The sequence below is a fragment of the Pleurodeles waltl genome, chromosome 9 (assembly GCF_031143425.1).
Source record: "Pleurodeles waltl isolate 20211129_DDA chromosome 9, aPleWal1.hap1.20221129, whole genome shotgun sequence".
NCBI classification, from domain to species: Eukaryota; Metazoa; Chordata; class Amphibia; order Caudata; family Salamandridae; genus Pleurodeles; species Pleurodeles waltl.
In genome coordinates, this window is record NC_090448.1 from 69,020,060 (window position 1) to 69,041,895 (window position 21,836).

Genomic DNA, 21,836 nt, shown 5'->3' on the forward strand with positions numbered 1-21,836 from the left:
CACTAAATAACACTGGCCCTCTATACCTCAAAAATAGCATTTGCTTGCACGAAAGGGGTGGAGCGGTTATCTGCTGCAATAACAATAAACTTCTTGAATTCTGCAAGAAACTGAAGACCAGGCTTTTCGAGAAGTCCCACTAGGCCATGCGTGTGGTTTGACTCACACCTGCTCACCGTCACAATACCATTCCAGATGACAGTGTGCTCGAAAAATATGCGTAGCATCTCATCTTTTAATCCCTCCCCAGGTGCCTAATTTGATGGAGAGTACAATAATAATTTCACTGTGTCACAAACAGAAATTGCTCCTAATCTTGCTTATACTACTACATATACTCAAGAACTCAGACAGGGTTATTCATACTCTCCTAATGGTTTCATTTAAGAATCCGTGGGGGTCAGAATTTGCACAGCTATTTTTCTAGGAAGTCCATCTCTGTGTGGTCTCCACTTCTTCAATTTGCCCTTTGCCGGCCCAACCACCTCTTTATGTACTCGGTGGTGGCAATTCCAATTTCCAGGCCCTCTCAGACTCCACACTGGAACCCCTCAGGTGCTCCCTACACGCTGGAGCACATCTCATCACCCCCGCTGTGATGGGACTCCACTGGATAGCCTGCACCATCTTCAAAACTATCTGCATCCCTTTCAAGGCCATCCCAACTAGCACCCACATTTATTTTGCAGACTAGCTCACCATCTCAGCCAGGACACCATCAGTCTGCAGACTAAGAAATGTAAAAAAGAAAAAAAGAAAAAAAGCAAGGACAAAAAAAGACAAGACAACAGAACAGGCATTTTCCATTTATGCACCTAGTATCTGGATCGCCCCAGCACTGCTCCAATTTAGGAATGGCCTCTCCACAACAGAGACCTGCAACTTGAGAGTCGGGCCTCGATCACTGGCTTTCCACCGGAGGGCACTCTGACTAGTCAAAGACAAGGACCTGCTCTCGTCAACCCTCAGGTAGGGCTAGTTTCGGAGGATTGAAAAAACATATAGGGGGGATGGGGTGAAAACCCACACCTCAGTCCTCCCACAATAAATTAATGTATTAGGGAAACATGTATCCAAAGCGGACATCTTCCCCCTCTTCTCTCCAACAAATGTTAGTAAACTTAATAAGTATGGTGACAGGATAGTAAAGGGCAGCAGTAATAGCGATGAGTAGTCATCTAACAGAGCTCTGGGACAGGGATTACACAGATAAAATACACAACACATTTGTTCAGGGTGACACTGCCACAGACATTTAACCAAAATAAAAGATATACTGACCACACGCATATTTGCAAGATCAGATCTCATTTATGGAGCAGACTAAATTAAGATCAATCACAAATACCAATATTATATATTTAGGATTTCAATACACCAAACAGCCCACTCCCTCTGCTGTACAGGTAGGGCATTAACCTTCCTTACGTGCACCAGCAATGAGTTGACAAATTAAAAAATATATATATTTTGCCATTCTGAATGATAATCAACAGTCGTCGGAGCAACACTAACCTCAGTGTGGAATAAAGTTCATTCCGGATTCTTAGCATCAGGAAACACATATAATTAACTTGAGGACACCAAATGAATTCCAAGAACATCCCCTAAAAATACACCATTCAAGAGCATCCTAAAGTACAGAGCACAATTTATCTAACAGTGAACCTACAATCTGAAGCATATCTTAGCTGACAGAATGGTCGGCCATTGAGTCTGTAGTGCATGACCATTTGATATAACTCTGTATCTTTTTTGTAGTGTTGTGAAGGCATCCCCAGCTACGGTCATTAAGACTTCCACTTAAGTATGTGTGCTGATATTCCAGTGTTTTTTATTTTGCTAAAAAAAAAAAAAAATGTCTGGTAACAAAAAGTACCAAAAGCCACAGAACTATGATCATTCTAAACAAAGCATCAGCTTGTGTGCAAGAGCAGATCTGCATGTTGCAACGGAATTTGGAAGGAAATGTGGATGGCCATCAACTTATATAAAATTAACACAACATTTGGAGCTAAACTCAGCTGACCTCTTGAAACAGCTGCATATCAAGAACAAGCATTTGCAATGCATTAGGTCTCGTATTTTGTTTTTTAGTTAGAGCTACTGGCATTGCAAATTCATAACTTCTTGCCACATAAATTGGTCAACCCTGCCTCACAATTTCGTCTTTTACTGCCATATCAGTCCAGTTGCCCTGCATACAACTAAAGCACTTCCCTTTACCTTCTTCCTCTAACTGTAGCAAAAACTGAAAATGTTGCAGTTTGGCAGTCTAATTTCAATCTGCCATGCTAATTCCAATTGAATACCATCAGAGTTAATAGCTGGCTAACAAAATTCCCCCAAAAAGACACAAGACATCCACAGAGGAGAAATAAACTAGAAGGGGCACTCAAACATATCAAGAGTGCTCAAAAGTCACAGTGTAATAAAGATGTTAAATTGGCCTGAATCATGGTCATAAATGTAATAAGGCGAGATTAAATCATATAGAATTATCACATAACCCTTATTAAGAAATACACTTTTTGTATTAGACTGTAACGCTTAAAACACCATAACAAAATTGTAATTTGTAAGAAACATGGTCATGTAACCATATTGTAATCCCCTACAGGGCATAACCCTCTGAAAAAAACATGTGAAAGTAATGCAGCATAACCATGTATTTACCCTATAGAGGGCATAAGTGCATTACACATTTTCAAAGCTAGCAGGTCTATTGCAATTACGTTACAAATAAGGCCCATAAATATATAATTTCTCTCAGCTATAAAACAAAAGTTCCACCCATGAGAGCTTAAAAATATAATGAATTATTTTATCATTAGTTATTTTGGAGTCCCCACTAACAGTGTGGGGAATCGGTGATGATTTAGACAGAAAGAGCATGTCGTGCTGAACGTTTTGGTGGTGGTCCTATTGTCCTAGGACCACCAAAGGCTGAATTATGAGCAAAAATGTTTTGTAAAAAAGTAATGCCCTGCAAAGCATTATGGAGTAAGTTTCAGTGTGCAACAAATATTTTAGTATGTTGATATGACTGTGATGCTTACAACAGCTCCTAGAGGACATCACAATGAAAACATTATTTGTAAGAAACATGGTCGTATATCTATTCAGTTAATCCCTATAGGGCATAGCCACACAAAAAGAAAAAAATAATTAAACAAAAAAAAATGCATTAAATAATGCAACATAACCACATATTTAGCTCCCAGAAGACGTCCTGCATTACACATTTTCAAGTGTAACAGGCCTATAACAATAATTGTACAAATAAGGCCATTAAGACACAAACTATGCTCAGCTGTAAAACAAAAGTTCCAGCCATGAAAGCACTTAAAAAACAACAATGGTGGGAGTTATTATTTTGGGGTTCCCACTAACTTAGAGTGGGGAACCAGAGATGACGTAGACAGGAAGAGCACGCAGTGCTGAACGTTTTGGTGATGGTCCCATTTTCCTAGGACCACGGCAGGCTGAGTTATGGGCAAAAATGTTTTGTAAAAGTAGTGCCCTGCAAACCATTATGCGGCGATTTTCCCCAAGTGCAGTGAATATTTTAGTAGCAGTTCTCCCGCTGTGCCGGGAGAGCCGCTTTCGCTTTGAGGATTTCTATTTTGTGTAAAGCATTTACCAATTTCAAGTGTTTCAATGGGAGAGCCACAAGAAATTACTCTGATTAGGTAACTGTGAAGAATGTGACCAGTGTTTCAATACCACCGATTAAGTTCACACTCTTATGCCTATTCGCAATGTGAGCGCCATGGCCACCAAGCAACAGGAAGGGGAGAGACAAAAGAAAAAAAAAACATTCGTCCACGCTGAAGTACATCAGCGACCGTGCAGTAATCCATGTAACAGGGGCAGTCTGCAAGGCGTGACAAAAACAGCCTCAAGGTGGTATTTACCAATGACGCCAAGTGATTTCTGCAAGGCAAGCTCACGAACAAGTGAAAGTGATGGACATTGTTAAAATCCCACAGCACTTACAACAGGTGCGCTCGCCCTAAAAAAATAGTGTACAGTTTGGCAACAGACAGAACATACATTTCTCAACCACAGGAAACTTAGGGCTACCTGCCAAGTAAAAAATGCAATTCACATGTCATGATTCACAGAGTGAGCCAATGAATCTGGCCCTTGGCTAGGCTCCCTTGAAGGAGAATCGCAAACATAGGAAATGGCAAGCAGTAAACCAGACCATAGAAATAACAGAACAGAAGAAGAAAACATTCATAACACAGCAGAAACAAATCCAATTAAAATTTTCAACATTAGCATGGACTGGACTATTCCCAAGCTATGAGCTGGCTGCCACACAGTGGAAGAACTGGAAAACTGAGTTGCATCTTTTCCAAAGCCACTCAGTGCATAGACACCTTCACTCCAGACTATTACAGCCCCCAATGCACACTCACACCCCAAGGTCTCCCAGGCTTCCTTTCTAGTCTCCTGACATCCCTCACTCAGTCATTTATTCCCTTTCCCACACCATTCTCAAAGGCTCTCGGACCTCCTTAACCCTCATATCTCCAGAATCATATTTTGCACCCCTCATACCCTTACTAACTACCTTTATCTTCCATAGCCCTGCAGCCCTCCTCTAGATCCTCAAATTCATTCACTTTTGTTTGCATCATTATCCATCTCCTTCACTGTGATTGTTGTGCTTAACTTAGGTATTCCAATCCCTGGAGCCACAGATCTGGTTGCGGTCTTTGTTTTTCTTACCATCAGTGGGATTTTTTTTAAACTCCAGGCAAAAGTATTTTTCACCCGAACCATTGGATAGAAAATGTTACCTTGTTTTCAATGACAGCGGCAGGAAAAGCCGTGCAGGCGGCCAGTAGTACTTCAATGGAAAAACATTTATATAACACTTAGAATTAATGACAACACGTGTACGTGTAATAGGTTTGACTGATGGTAGACATGTTAGTGGAAGGATGCTTAGACCATGAGAGAACTTAAAGCCTAGAATTAATTGCTATGCTGTAAATGTAGATTTTATTTATTAATTTGTATTAAATTTCACCAATTGTTACCTTCTGGGCAGATCCTACAGCATCCGAAAAGTAAAGGAATAAGTAAAAGGTAGAATTAATCCATTGTGCATCACTTTTTGTTGAAGCCTCGAGAACAAATGTATTGTGGCACTCTTAGCTCTAGTGCATATATTTTGTAGGAACATGTCTGAAGAATGTCACCCAGTCTGCTATGGCTCTCACGTGCAGAACCATTTACTGTAATAATTAGAAATAGGATATACAAGTGATCTAACAACTGCGTTCTAGACAGAAGCTTAAGAGTAAAGTGCCAGTCTATGAAAAACTAAAAACCTTTTAAGAGTAGACGAAATGTTGGGATTAAGCTGTACCATTTAGATGGGATTACCATGTGGCCATGAGCATACCAGGTTTGTGGCAAAGGCAAGTCTGAGGCATAAACAATAGCTTGCCATGATAGCGTGCCATTATCCAGAGTCTGCATGACCTGAAGGACCATCATCTCTTTAAGGTTACTAACAACTAGTCTTCAACCATTCAACTACTCCCCAGCTTTCTCAAGGACATCATACTCTACTTAAAGACAGTCAATATCCAGTCATACAACAAACACTATAGTCTTAACTTACATATATACTCAACAATGATATAACACTTACAGAATGTGTTAGCCAAAATATAATGAAGTAATTTTTGCTGGAAACAAATCAGCCTAACATATTGCAAACACACTAAAAAGACCAGCATATTAAACAGACCCTGCCATACATATCCAACACAGTTCAGATATGTGATACAGTTAGCTACTTTTTGAGACAGCTATCTCTGGGGGCACGAGTCTCAAGATCACCATAGGAAGTCACAGTACGGGGGCGTGGTCTAACCACGTAGCGAGATGGCCGCCTGATCCGAGTGCTCCGCAGGACGGCTGGGCCGGGCCGTGGACTGGGGCGCTGCTGGGGCGGGAACATCCACCCCCCCCACTCCCCCCTCGGGGGCACATAGCAGACCGGGGGGAGCCGCCTCCCAAGAACATCACAGAGCAGGAGCTCCAAAGAAATCAGCATTGCGGTGAGGTGGCCTGAGAAGGACCTCGGAGCCGTGGCCTCTGGCCGCATCGGGCCTGAGCCGCCAAGGGAGGCCACAGGGCTCAGGGGCGGAGGGAACGTCCCTGAGCCTACCATTTTCCTAAACCCTCTGCCGATCCCACCCCCGCCAGCGCACCGCTCGGCCCTCCAACTTGCAGCTGGGGCGCTACTCGAGGCGGGGGCAGAGAGCTCCGCAAGGCCGTAGCCCCAGAGCCACGTCACCCTGGACACTGGGGTCAGCCTCCAGGACCAGGCAAGACGACGCCATCGCAGAGGGGGGCAAAGAGAACTAGTAGGAGCCTTGTGAGGAGCTGGGGGCCCTGGAAAACATAAAGAGGAAAAGAAGGGGGAAAAAAAAAAAGGAACAAAGAAAAAAAGTGAAAGCGAAGGGGGAGAAGAGACTTTGCCTTTCCCTCTTACTGGAGGCCTCCGTACTCCCCCCTCCTCCCCACGCATCTGGATAAAAAAAGAGGGGGGACAGCGAACGAACGACCCAGTAAACCAGAGAAACGCCAGGGGCAGCAACGGAGTACGTTGGGACAGGTCGGTATTACCTTTTACTTCTCACACCTCACCGCTGGGCACACTGCCACACCTACTGGACATAGCCTGTCTACCCCCCCCCACTGCAAACAGACTGTGCGCCCTGAGATGGAGGAACTATCAGCACAAGCAAGCCACCGCCTACCACCACGATCTGACTGACATCCTCACTGGATGCATTTCGCCCCCGCCCTGTTACAGTGGACATGGTCTGGTGGACTCATCGTGCTTCAATGTGACGTTGGTGCCAGCGTTACACCTATTGCGGAGACCTACAGAGGACGGCCCATACCACGACAAAAAAAGGATCCGGTAGCCCTCCCTTACCTACCAGAGTACCCTGGGTCCAGCACATGGAGCCTGTAGTTCGCGACCAGCCAACCCTCCCCCGCTTTGCCATCGCACCGGACACCTCCCCTTCCTCAAGATTGCGACCTCCTTCCACTACCAGAACACGGGTGACGCAACGGTACCCGAGGGGGTGGAATTACCCACCAGCCAAACCACGGTGAAACCGGGAACCCTTTAGTTTCTCCCCCCTCCTATCCTACAACCACCTACCCGCCCACGCGGAGTGGGACCTGCTACAGCCCCAGGAGGGGGCCTCTAAAACTCCAGATCACTCGCCCTCCCCCCCCCCCCTTACGCTGTTGCCACCAAGCCCTACGACGAAGGCCGGAGACACCAGGCAGATGGTCATCTCACAAGAACACGGGCAAGCCGGCACAGCAGTTACTCTTCTCTGAGCCCTTACTCCAGGCAAAGGGGGTCCCTCCACCGACGGCGGCACATACCTCTGCCGCACACCAAGGGATGGCAGACCCAGCCCAGGAGCCCACAATGGACCGTATCCTTCAGGAAATCTTGGCGGTTGGTCGTAGATTGGAGGGGATGGATAGCGCAATGGTCTCAATGGTGGCGGAAACAAAATCCATCCGTACGGAAATTGCAAGCTTTCAGACATGCGTCCCGGGACTGGAACAACAAGTGTCAAAAGCGGAGGCCCACGTCTCTTCTTTCCAGGACAGAGATCAGGAACTCCTCTTCCTTCGTAGCAAGTTGACGGACTTAGAAGACAGGAGCCAAAGAGATAACGTCCGTTTCTTAGGATTTCCTGAAAACATGGAGGGTGAAGACCTCCACAGATTCCTGTGAGACCCGCTACCTAGGCTGACTGGCACTACCTTTGAGCCACCCCTAGAGTTCCAAAGAGCCCATAGACTGGGCCCACGGAGAACCGATGCGGACGCTCGCCCCCGACCGATCATAGCCTGTCTCCTTCCTCATACACAGGCTCATCAACTAATACAGAAAGCACGTACTCAAAGGTCCCTTCCAACTAGACGGACACACAATTCGAATATCAGCAGATTTCTCCAAGGAAACCAGTGACCGGCGCAGGGCATTCCTGGCCCTCCGTCCGCGACTACGCCAGCTGGAAGTGAAATATGGCCTGTTTGAGCCGGCGAGAATGTGGGTAACAAAAAACGGCGCATCCAAAGACTTCTACAATCCGGAAGACTTGTGCTCTTTCTTGGATGGTCTGTCTCTCACAGACTCTTCCACCTCGACTCCACACCGAGGCGCAATGGCTACAAACCAGAACTTTCTATCTCAAGATCTTGCCCCAGGAGGGTCAGGGTCTGCCCACCAACTTCCTCCCCCCTGAAATGGCCCAATTGGGGGTTCTGAGTGGGAGGGCGAGGGAGTGGGCTCTGTTGGGTTGTGTGTATTCTGTTCTCTATGTTGCTCTGGCTGTTTTCTTTCAAGCCCTTGGCAGGTGGGCCTGTGCTTCCTGGCGATGTGAAGTATGCATGTGGGGGAGAGGTGGGGACTGATAGTGTGACTGCGGTTCAATGTTTGACGTGGAATGTGCGTGGGCTCAATGACAGGCGGAAGGCGCGGCTGGCGGCAGCGTATGGTAAACAGCACGGAATCAATATTTGTATGCTGCAGGAGACACATTTGGTGGCGTCTGCGCTGGGCAGATTGAGAGCTGGGTGGGCTGGCGAGACTCACTGCTCGACATACTCGAGTTACGCTCGCTGAGTGGCAATCTTATTGCGCAAGGGCTTGCAATGGCGTACCCGTGATGTGATTATTGACCCAAACGGCAGATAGGTCTTGCTGAGTGGTACGTTGGCAGACAGAGCCTGCCGGCTTGTTGCTGTTTACGGACAGAATGTGGACGACCCAGAGTCTTTCCTAGAGCTGTGGCGTTTGGTGGAATCGCTGGGTGCTGGTGCAGTGATTTGGGGCGGCGATTTTAATGTGATCCTGGATTCTAGGATGGATCGCAAGTGTTGCATGTTGCAGCAGCGAAGTCACTGGCGGCGGTGATGCAGAGTGGTGCTTTAGTAGATCTGTGGAAGCAGAAGCACGGAGATGCTAGAGAGGGTACGTGCGTGAATTAGGTCCACGGTAGCTGGTCCCGTATTGATCGCTGGCTGGGTACAAGAGACGTGGAGGTCTGGACGAGATCGGTAGATCATCTTCCTCGCACTCTATCCAACCACTCGCCGGTTAGGTTAGTGTTGGAGATACCCAGTGAGTTTGGCCGGTCGTTCATGTGGAGGTTGCCCTGTGGGGCACTCCGTGACGTGGCCTTTCGGGCAGAGGTGCGCAAGGCTATTGTGCTGTTTTTTGCTGAGAACCGGGGTTTGGTGAGGTCGGCGGGTACATTATGGGAGGCATTTAAGGTGCTCATTAGGGGAATATGCCTCCCGAAACAGCATGGAACATTGAAGTCCCTGCGGCGGGAGATGGCTGATATGGAGGGGAGACTTGCGGAGTTCGAGCGGCGTCTGACTGAGAGTTGATCGGGTGAGGTGCAAGCGGAGATCCGGCGCGAGGTGTCCTTGTATGAGGAGGGGGACGAATGGTGTAATGCAAGTTTTTACAGAGTATTTTGCGCAGCTGTATGCTGCCCCAGAGTGCCTGGACGCGGCGGCTGCGCAGGCGTATTTTGCGGACATTGCACTTGTGTGGTTTGACGAGGCACACAGGTCGTACTGGATGTTCCGTTCTCTGTGGAGGAGGTGGCTGCGGCGATCCGCGGCCTGCCTGGTGGTAAGTCTCCTGGTACTGATGGCTTGACTCCTGCGTTTTATAAGGAATATGCAGATATTCTCGCCCCTTACCTTCTGGAGGTATACGCAGAGTCCTTGGAGACTGGGATCCTTCCTGCTTCGATCAGGGAGGCTCTGATAGTCACGATTCTTAAACCAGGGAAGGATCCGGCTCGTATCGCCCACTCTCTATGATCAATATTGACAACAAAATTCTGACTAAAATGATCGCAGCACGTTTGCAGCCGCTCCTTCCCAGACTGGTGCTCCTGGGTCAGTCGGGATTTGTACCCGGGAGGTCCATATGTCACAACTTGCGCACATTCTTTGCGGTGGCGGGCTCGTAGGGGGCGCAAGACAAGGAGGCGGCAGTGTTTCTAGATGCCACCAAAGCTTTTGATTCTCTAGCGTGGGAGTATATGTTCGCGCTTTTGGCCCGGGTGGGTCTCAGCACGCGCTTTGTGCAGCCGATTAGATTATTGTACACCCTGCCTACTGCTCGGTTGCGTCTCAATGGGTGCGTGTCGGCCCCATTTCCTGTTGCTCGCGGTACGCGTCAGGGCTGCCCGTTGTCCCCGCTACTCTTTGCGGCAGCGATGGAGCCCCTGGCGGCAGGGCTGCGACAGAAGCATAACAATAGGGGTTTGGAGTTCCGACAGAAGCCTATCTTGGTTTCTATGTATGCTGATATTGCGCTATATGTGCGGAATCCCGATCTAAACTTGGACATCTTATTGGACGAGACTGTGCACTTTGGCACCTTCTCTGGCATCACGATCAACTGGTCGAAGTCGGTGGTCTTGCCTTTGACTTACGAGTGTGGCGAAGTTCGATTTGCGGTATCCCATGGCTTGGGTGGAGGGCCCGGGGCGCTATCTGGGGGTCCAACCGATGCTCAGATGTTCCGGGACGGCAGTGTGTGTGGATTTCTTCGGGATGCGGGCTTGACGGAGCTGGGAGACTGGTTTGTGGATGGTCGCCTAATTAATCTTTTGGAGGTACTCGATGACAGTGGCATAACGGTGTTGCAGCGAATGTATGCTCTCAGGGTTAGCGCTCTGCTGCGGGCTCGATTTCCAGGCTTGCCGGAGGTGCCCTCGGAGTGCTGTGCTTTGGAAGTGCTGTGCTGCGCGCGGTCGCGGCGTAAGCTAGTTACCAAACTGTATAATTGCATTCAGGAGCAGAGAGGCGGCCCTGGGGAGTCTTCTAGGGTCAGGTGGGAGAGAGACGTGGGTGAACCGATCACAGAGGCAATGTGGCAAGGCTGCTGCGCCCATATGAGAGTGCCATCCCTGAACCATAGGCTACGGCTGTTGCATTTTAAGTTTTTGCATCGTTTATATCATACACCCAGCGGACTCCATTACATGGGCCTGCGCGCGGATGCGCGATATGAGCGCTGTCGTGCACCAGACGCGGGTCTCCTGCACCTGGCGTGGGAATGTGCGGAAGTTCAAGCTTTCTGGGTGGAGGTCTTGCGCACAATTGCTGAGGTACCTGGCTCTGAGATACCCATCGCCCCCAGGGTTGCGCTACTTGGGTGTGTGAATGAGATTAACGGGCCGCATAGGCGGCTGGTTGGCTTACTTTTGCTATTGACCAAGCGCAGAGTCGCCATGTGCTGGGGCATGGGCAGGCGCCGCGAGGGTCTGAATGGCTGCGGGATGCTGCCTTTTGTCAAGATCAGTTGATGATTTTTTGGAAGCTTATGCCTGAAGGCTCCCAGACTATTAGAGGCGGTGGAGCGAGAGGTATAAAGAGGTGGAGTAGGAGGGCAAGGAGAGGGGTGGGGAAGGTGCGGGGTGCTGTTGAATTTAGGGCTAATTGGCTTGCGAATGGGGAGGTGGGGTGTGGAGGAGGGGAATAGGAAGAGAGGTAGGTGAAATAGAGAGACACCATGGAGGGGAGGAGGTGGAACGGATGGGAGGTAGGAGGTAAGAATGTAGAATAAGTGTGTGGAGGGAAAGGAGGAAAGAAGAGAGAATAGAAAATAGAAGGGGAGATAAGATTAAGAAAGAAGGAAGGAGGAGGGAGGAGTAGGAAGATGGAGCTAACTGAGGCCCAGGGAACCTAAGCTTTAATCTGCGGGTCTATACCCGGACTATACTAGTCCCAGCGCGGGGCAAAGCCGGCCGGGCCACGGGGTCTCAAGGATTATCCCTTGAGACCAGCTTCCCATAATCCCGGTGCTGGGTTCCCCCACGGTAGGAGCGTGTCATGATAAGGTATAGTTTGGCTTGATGCCCTTTAACAAGGGGGGGGGGAGAGGGGGCAAAGCAATGCAGCGTCACACCGCCGAGGGATAGGCCCACTCAGAGTGGGGGTGGGAGTGGCTGGGTGGAATAGAAGTGGCTAAATCTAAACATAAACTTCAACTTAAAGGGAGGAGAGGATGTAGAGAGCAGCACAGGGTCTACAAAACGGAAACATAACAATGAAAAATAATCAACTCACACTGCACTCTTCACTAGGTTAACAGCTATGTCAGAAAAGCCATTACAGGGCTATAAGACTTAAGGAGCATGAACTGTCCCACATTACATCAAACCCAGTGGAGTATGAACAATCTTCATAAGTCTATGCAGCTTGACCCCCCCTCTTGATGAATGTAAGAAAACTTTGCCAAACAGAAATAGCGAAAATATAATATTTAAAAAAAAAAGAAGTTAAAACATCGAACATTATGTAGGAATGAAAAAAACTGTACTCAGCCAGCCGACGGGTCAGTAGAGGGTCCACTGTTTCCAGACCAAGGAGGGGCCATGGCCGCAATGTTCTCGGTTTCAACTATCCCAGAGGACAAGGCAGGTTCAAGTGGACTCAGCTAGGAGTTTTAAGGGGGAGTGGGATTTGTCTGTCTGCCACCTGCGTATGGAGCGCCACCGCGTGTAGTAGCTGTCCCCTGTTGTTGTGGCTGTGAAGGAGTCTCTCCAGGTCCCGTCCCCTGGGGCAGGAAGTTTTTTTTTATTTTTATTGATTATTGCATAATACAGAACAGACAACAGCACAAACGGCTCCCCTATTATAGCAACAGACTGTACATACTACAACCCTCCTCAGCTTCAGGATTTATCCTCCTCGGCAATACTCCAAGCGTTTCTCGCAGTGTGTGTCAAGATCCGGAGCCTCATCACCGGCTCAACCCATCAGAATTCCAGTCGAGACAGTCCACATATCCAGTCCAGGAGGGATTGTCGTATCAAACAGCGAAGCCAATATATCAACAAGAGAGGGGTAAATCAACTAAAAGATAAACAAAAAAGGCAGGTGGGGTGCACAAGCCAGGCTACACCAGCCGACCTCAGCTATACACAATCCTTAACCCAGTCAGGGGGAGCAGGGGAAAGCATCAGAACGTGGGCAAACACACATCATTCCGCCTGCTTGTTCCTGGACGCCAGGTACTCACGCAGTGCAGCCCAGATATCCTTCGGCTGGGAGCCTTCAGGCATAAGCTTCCAAAAAATCATCAACTGATCTTGACAAAAGGCAGCATCCCGCAGCCATTCAGACCCTCGCGGCGCCCGCCCCATGCCCCAGCACATGGCGACTCTGAGCTTGGTCAATAGCAAAAGTAAGCCAACCAGCCGCCTATGCGGCCCGTTAATCTCATTCACACACCCAAGTAGCGCAACCCTGAGGGCGATGGGTATCTCAGAGCCAGTTACCTCAACAATTGTGCGCAAGACCTCCACCCAGAAAGCTTGAACTTCCGCACATTCCCACGCCAGGTGCAGGAAACCTGCGTCTGGTGCACGACAGCGCTCACATTGCGCATCCGCGCGCAGGCCCATGGAATGGAGCCCGCTGGGTGTATGATATAAACGATGCAAAAACTTAAAATGTAACAGCCGTAGCCTATAGTTCAGGGATGGCACTCTCATGTGGGTGCAGCAGCCTCGCCACATTGCCTCTGTGATAGGTTCACCCACGTCTCTCTCCCACCTGACCCTAGAAGACTCCCCAGGGCCACCTCTCTGCGCCTGAATGCAATTATACAGTTTGGCAACTAGATTACGCCGTGACCGTGCGCAGCACAGCACTTCCAAAACACAGCACTCCGAGGGAACCTCCGGCAAGCCTGGAAATCAAGCCCGCAGCAGAGCGCTAACCCTGAGAGCATATATTCGCTGCAACACCGTTACACCACTGTCATCGAGTACCTCCAAAAGATTAATCAGGCGACCATCCACAAACCAGTCTCCCAGCTCCGTCAAGCCCGCATCCCGAAGAAATCTACGCACACCGCCGTCCTGGAACATCTGAGCATCGGTTGGACCCCCAGATAGCGCACCGGGCCCTCCACCCAAGCCATGGGATACCGCGAATCGAACTTCGCCACTCTCGAAGTCAAAGGCAAGACCACCGACTTCGACCAGTTGATCGTGATGCCGGAGAAGGTGCCAAAGTGCACGGTCTCGTCCAATAAGATGTCCAAGTTTCGATTGGGATTCCGCACATATAGCGCAATATCAGCATACATAGAAACCAAGACAGGCTTCTGTCGGAACTCCAAACCCCTATTGTTATGCTTCTGTCGCAGCCCCGCCGCCAGGGGCTCCATCGCCGCCGCAAAGAGTAGCGGGGACAACGGGCAGCCCTGACGCGTACCGCGAGCAACAGGAAATGGGGCCGACACGCACCCGTTGAGACGCAACCGAGCAGTAGGCAGGGTGTACAATAATCTAATCGGCTGCACAAAGCGCGCGCTGAGACCCACCCGGGCCAAAAGCGCGAACATATACTCCCACGCTAGAGAATCAAAAGCTTTGGTGGCATCTAGAAACACTGCCGCCTCCTTGTCTTGCGCCCCCTACGAGCCCGCCACCGCAAAGAATGTGCGCAAGTTGTGACATGTGGACCTCCCGGGTACAAATCCCGACTGACCCGGGATCACCAGTCTGGGAAGGAGCGGCTGCAAACGTGCTGCGATCATTTTAGTCAGAATTTTGTTGTCAATATTGATCATAGAGAGTGGGCGATACGAGTCGCATCGAGCCGGATCCTTCCCTGGTTTAAGAATCGTGACTATCAGAGCCTCCCGGATCGAAGCAGGAAGGATCCCAGTCTCCAAGGACTCTGCGTATACCTCCAGAAGGTAAGGGGCGAGAATATCCGCATATTCCTTATAAAACGCAGGAGTCAAGCCATCAGTACCAGGAAACTTACCACCAGGCAGGCCGCGGATCGCTGCAGCCACCTCCTCCACAGAGAACGGAACATCCAGTACAACCAGTGTGCCTCGTCAAACCACACAAGTGCAATGTCCGCAAAATACGCCTGCGCAGCCGCCGTATCCAGACCCTCCGGGGCTGCGCAAAATACTCTGTAAAAACTTGCATTACACCATTCGTCCCCCTCCTCATACAAGGACACCTCGTGCCGGATCTCCGCTTGCACCTCACCCATGCTACTCGACATGACCTCTCTCCCGGCTTTATCACGACCGCAAAAAAGACTCCTACACACAGCCCTGGCAACTGCGAAAATATGTATCCTGTGACACTGGAGATCTGCGGCGCCACCCACGCCCGAAGAATGGTCTGTGGCTATGTTCACCATCGCCACGCATGAGAGGGTCATCTACAACCTTCAGGATCAGACTGCCATCTTTGCTCAAGTATGGGCTCCCTTCCTCCCCGAAGTCGAACCGATGTTACAGTCACTATTGCTGCTCACCAGCTGATCCCACGCATGTGTCCTCTGCTCTCTTTTTCTTCCCTCTGTTACCCTTATCTTCTCTCCCTCCCTCCTTTTCTTACCCACAGCCCCCCATTCTCCCATTCCTCCCCTTTGTTTTCCTAGCCCTGGGACCAATGCACTTGGCCGACTGGTTCTCACACCCCACCTCTTACGTCCCCTCTATCCCTCCCCTCCCATCAATTTATTTCTTCTTTGCTGTCCCTCCTCCCCCCTTCCCTCTCCTCTCTCCGATACCAGGTCTCTCACCTTCTGCTTTCCCAGCCCTTCTTTCTTTTTCTTCTTTCCCTCTTTCTTCTTTTCTCTCTCCCTTTCTTTCCTTTTTTCTCTCTGCCTCTTTATCTCCACCTTTCTCTCCCCTCCCTGCTTTTTCTCCTCTTTATCGTCTCTTATCCTCCTCCTTCCTGCTCCCTTCTCTTCCCCCTCCTTGCCTAACACTACAAGACCTGGACAAGCCACTCTCCTACAATCCTTGCCACCACAACCTTTGCCATTACACAATCCAACTATCATGGAGCAGCTTTTATTATTACCACTTATGCAGTCTCAGATAGCTCCTGCTATTCTTGGAAGGATACCGCCCGAGATAGATGCAAGCATATCTATTTACTTCAATCATAAGCCAGGGAGAAGACAATAAACAGAGACATTAGATTCACAAACGGCAGACAAACTCCGGAAAATTGTCCTAATCTGACAGTTGATCTCCACTATCCCCTATCCCTCGCCCCTTTTTTCTTTTAAGAAAGCAGATACTAGAACGACTTGCATTCTTCGCCCATCCCCACCTCCCCCTCTCCACTTCCCATCCCCCTCCCCTATCACTCCCCACCCCCCTCCTCTTAGTATAGATTAGTATTCCCTGATCTGTTGTTTGCTGACAATTGCCTCCAATGTCATTATTATTACAAGCACCATCTTTGCTATCATCATTATTACTAGTGTTTATTACCCCTCATTGTTGGCCCCTTCTGCTATCCCTCTATCTTTTTTCTTCTCTCCCCCCTACCCCCAAAAAATTGTTAGGTCCCACAACCACAGATATACGTGCCATGTACCTACAGATGTACCTTTAGCGACACTCATGTGCTCTTCCTAGAACATGTTACCCACGAATTGTTGTTCTATAGTATAACTCATGTGGACTAACTGCCTTTTTCGCCATAAAGGGTTGTATTATGTCATATTGTAATGGTTGGAATGTTGTATACTGTTAAATGCAATAAAAAACTACAACACAAGGAAGTCACAGTACTGACAGTTACATCGGCACACAACACGATCATGTGTGTGCATGGAGGCCTACCCCCCCCCACACACCCAAATGATCTGGAGTAAAACCCTTATATCAGAGGACAGGCAGGTGTTGATGTGAACTGTACCCGTGGAACAGGTAGACCAAACAATGGGCCTATGTTGAAAGTACTGGATGCGAATGTGTTTTAATGAAGGTGCTACGAACCAGTAGCTGCATATAAGTAGAACTGTAAGAACAGACTTGGTCAAGCATGATATTCTGCAATGAATGAATATATATATATATATATATATAGAAACAAAGATGGTCTGAAAGTTGCTGGGCGGCACACTCCACTGCCGGAGAGGACCAGTCTCGAAAAATATAAATCACCAAAGATATTCACTACACTCCACAAAGTTTAATTAGTGCATATTTATTCCAATTAACAACCACCAACGCGTTTCAACTCCCTCTGGAGTCTTATTCACAGTGAGTGAGTCCCTTTTCCCTTTTGCGATTTATACCCCATGGTGTTACAACATTCATAGTGCATTATGGACAGTGTAGTTTCCAATGAGCAAAAATTTCATATTTTCCCAAAACAAAAAAAACTTTTACAAATAAAAATAAGAGTATAAATTTACAATGTGTTGTACTCTTTGTGTTTGTTCTCTTATGTGTTACTTTTCCCCTCTAGTTCATAATTACATCTGCTGTTAATTGTTTCCTGATTAATTACATCACTATGATTGTCTACACTATGCATGAATAATAATCTAAAGCTTTTTAACCTTACATATATATGTTAGAGTGTTGATTTTAAATTAATATTCCTATATTTTTATATTTTTTCTTAATCATAACATTTCTACATATCTGCAGTGATCCTAGAGTTGTAAAATTTGTTGATTTCATTCATTATTATTTTTGCAATGGTGATGATCTTTTTTCTTTTTTCACTTGATTAGTTCTATTCTGCATAAATGTTAGTGAATATCAATTCTCTCTAACTCAGTGTCTATCATTCTTTGACAGAACATGTCATGGTTTAGTAGTTTTTGGTAATTAGACATCCATAGCCCTCCTACATCATTGTTACCATGTATTTATCCAAATTACTAGGTTACAGGTGCACATGTAATTCCTCATCCATGTTCAGCCCATAAGGCATCTTTGTGCGGAGCTGGATGATAAGTTTACTCTCCATTTGTCTTAACTTTTTGATTCTGTCCCCTCCTCTTTCACTCCTTTTCATTTGCGCTATACCCATGAATTGTAGCGATCGCCAATCGTTGGTATGCGATTTTGCAAAATGTTTTGCCATTGTATAGCTCATGTCTTGATTGGTAATGGCTCTGGTATGTTCCAAGATCCTTTTCTTTAATGGACAGATTGTACTCCCAATATATCTCAAGCCACATTTACATTCAAGCATATAGACTACATATTGGCTATCACAAGTGATTCTTTGTTGAATGTGTATGGTTTTGCCACTGTAATCCATATAGGTTTTGCTGTTTCTTGCAATTTGACATACTTTGCATTTATTGCACTTGTAGAAGCCAGTTATCTCGATCTTCAACCAATTCCTCATAATTGGTGCTTCGTAATGGCTTTTTACCAATGTGTCTTTCCATGAGCGTGACTTTCTGTATGATATTTGTGGTTTACCACCTATTCTTCTTGCCAGATCTCGATCACTTCTTAGTATCTTCCAATGTTTTCTGAATACTGATTCTATGTCCTTACTTTCTTTGCTGTAAGTGAGAATTAGACGAGGGCACATATCCTCTTTGTCGCTTCATCTTTTTGCACCTTTATCTACCAGAGTTTCCTGTCGAGAGATCCTCTTAGCTCTTTTCTCACTTGATTCAATATTGGTTCTCAGATATCCACGACGCATAAAACGTTTTCGTACCATACTGAATTGAGACTCCATTTCTTCATCATTGGAGCATTTCCGTCTCATTCTCAGGAATTCGCCAAATTGAATACTTTTTATCAATGGTTTTGGGTGGAAGCTGCTCCCATGTAGGACACTATTGGTAGAACTCACTTTTCTAAATACAGTTGTATTGATCTGATCATTGTGTAAATATACCCTAATGTCCAGAAAGTCAATTTGTTTGTCACTAATATCATAAGTGACGCTTAAACCACATTCATTTGCATTCAGAATTTTAAAGTATGATACAAATTTCTCCTTGGTGCCATTCCAAATCAAGAATAAATCATCTATATAGCGTAGCCATAGTACTATCTTGTCCAAGTATTCAGAATATCCACCTTGCCATGCTATTTCCCTCTCCCACCAACCCAAGGTTAGTTTGGCATAACTTGGGGATAGAGAAATGCCCATGGCAGTTCCTCTCACTTGCTTATAGATGTTTTTGTTAAATAGAAAAATGTTTTTATTCAAACATAGCTCCACCATCTCCACTATTTTTGTTCATTGGAAACTACACTGTCCATAATGCACTATGAATGCTGTAACACCATGGGGTATAAATAGCAAAAGGGAAAAGGGACTCACTCACTGTGAACAAGACTGCGGAGGGAGTTTAAACGCGTTGGTGGTTAATTGGAATAAATATGCACTAATGAAACTTCGTGGAGTGCAGTGAATATCTTTGGTGATTTATATATAACATACATATACATACACACACACAAAGTGAGACAGCACGCTGGACAATTGTGAAGGCAAATGGATTTGTGTGTTTGTTTTGCTTACACCGTATACTTGTCTTATAATTTGAAGATTTCACAAAAAATTTTGCACGCTGAAATGGATGAACATATTACTGCCTGAGAATGTGTTACAAAAATTGTGTTTTTATCTAAATGATTTTGACAACCGTGCCTAGTTATTTTGTCATCTATGATGCGTAATTCTATCACTGTAAGAGCCTTGCAAAGATAAAGCTCAGCAGAGTGGTCTGGGAGCTGTCATTATGGCTATGAAAGCCATATATCACAAGGATGTGTGAAATAATTCGTGTATTTTGCGCTTTCCTTTGAAATACGGGTTTTGATACCACTAATATTTCTGCAATAAAAGCACGCAAACATGTATATCTTGTAAATATAAATACACACCGTTGGGTGTGTAATATTACAGTAAAAGGTCAAATTCAACTTCAGAACACCAAACATATTCCACAATACATTACTCTACAGCAAGATATATCCAATGTCTTTGTTTATTCCTCATGCGCATGAAAAAACAGGGCATAGACCACGTATGCAACTCCGTCTGGTGAAATACGCTATATATTTATATTAGCACTGTCAAAGAAGGATAACAAGACCACTTGGTGCTCTGCCTCTCCTGTCATGGCACCTTCCTACAATCAACAACGATCAGGAATAAATAGAATACAAAGTACCCTAGTCCAACATCCCTTCTGTTATGCTGCCCCACTTTTACATTGACCAAACACAACAGTTTCTACAATCCTGTCATGGCACCTTCCCACAATCAACAACGATAAGGAATAAATAGAATACAGGATTCCCTAGTCCAACATCCCTTCTGTTATGCTGCACCACCTTTAGGCTGACCAAACACAATAGTTTCTACAATCCTGTCATGGCACCTTCCCACAACCACAAACGACAAGGAATAAACAGAATACAAAGTACCCAAGTCCAACATTCCTTCTGTTATGCTGCACCACCTTTAGGCTGACCAAACAGAACAGCTTCTACAATCTTCCCACCTGGGGTCTTTCTTCCAAAACATCTGCAAGCATTAAGATCCCACAAGCCCCATCATTTACCACGGCCACGCCCCCACTCAGGTACAGCTTCCACACTCCCCGTTCAGCCTCTAGCCCATGCACATTTACTCTCGACCCGTCAGGCTCTCTCCACGAACCCCACAAACGGATCTGCCCTCTGCATTTCGCCATCCCAATTATTTTCAATGCCCCCCTCACATCGATCTATGTTCCAACCAACCAACCACACCACCAAGCGTAGCCTTCCCCTCTTAATAGGGAGATCGTTTCCACCCTCATCTCCTCTTCCCTTCCTACTCAAGCGGATTCTACTCCTTCTTTACACCCTTCGCTCCCTACTAGCCACCCTCACAACCTCCTGCGCCTGCAGTCCCCTCCTCCTGCTGCCCCTCCCCTCGCACCCTTTGTCTTGGCGGGAAGAGAGGCCTGTGACCGTAAAGCATTTGGTGCCACTGCCCGGACGTTATCGGAATCCAGTCACCACGGCGCGCGTGACCCTCTCCGCCACCTCCAGCCATCTCAGCCCATGGTCTTACCTTCTCGCCTCACCGAACGCCATCACGGAGATCCTAAGCAGGCACACAGCAGGGGGACGTGGGCTGCACTGCGCAGGTTCGCGAGGACAGCGTCCTGTGCAGGAAGCATGCCCGCATAGGGTGCGAGGATGGCGGATCCAGAATCCTGTTTCACGGGTGGGGGGGCCCGCACGCGCAGGAGCCACAAACGCACAACGCGCATGCCCAACCGTAGGATTAACCCTGTGTGGCCTGTCAAAAGCAGAGCGCATTGCGCAAGCGCGTTTGCCTGGCACATGGATGGCGCATGCCCATTGGCTGGCGTCCTGACCATAGCTCCATTGCGCGTGTTCAACGAAATCTACGTGCGCATGCGCACATCCTCTTCTGGTCAACGACTGGTCCCTCCCCCGCCTTTGCTGTGATTTCCTAATCCCTTCTCTTGGTTGTAATTCCGGGAGCGTCCTTCTACGTTTGCGATGGAGCGACCTTTTTTCGCTTTATAAGTACAAAAGACCTGCACTGGGCACCCAGCGATGCGCTGTACCGTTTATGAAGCATTTACTACCCCTGCGTGGGGAGCTGAAGCGCTTAAACAGGGATGGCGAGCTACAAACGCTTCAGCGGTCCATATAGGGTAGTAACCGTTAGCTTAAATGCTGCAAAACAATAGAATACCGTGGGTAGGGTCTGAAGTTTTTATCCTTCCTTTTTTTTTTTTGTTATATAGCGCGTACTCTATTGAATGTATTAGTGCGCTTTACGTGATCTCTGGTGGTCACACGGCACAGGGTCACATTCGCTTTGACTTTTTGTTTTGAGCCTATGTGGGAAGTAGGGTGACCACCCGTCCGTAAATTTCACGGACTGTCCGTAATTTCGCCCTGTTGTCCGTGATGAAAGCTTTAACAGACGGCATTTGTC

The 21,836-nt window shown here is 47.4% G+C and overlaps 1 protein-coding gene across 2 annotated transcripts in view; it reads right to left on the bottom strand.

Annotated features, from left to right (window-relative positions):
• Positions 1-21,232, bottom strand: part of MBD4 (methyl-CpG binding domain 4, DNA glycosylase) — a 152,426-nt gene extending 131,194 nt beyond the window's left edge. The window contains exon 1 of one of the 2 annotated variants that reach the window (XM_069206318.1): positions 20,934-21,232. The gene's annotated coding sequence lies outside the window, so the exon portion shown is untranslated. The remainder of the gene's footprint in view (positions 1-20,933) is intronic. The other variant, XM_069206317.1, reaches the window with a different exon arrangement.
• Positions 21,233-21,836: the final 604 nt, after the last annotated feature.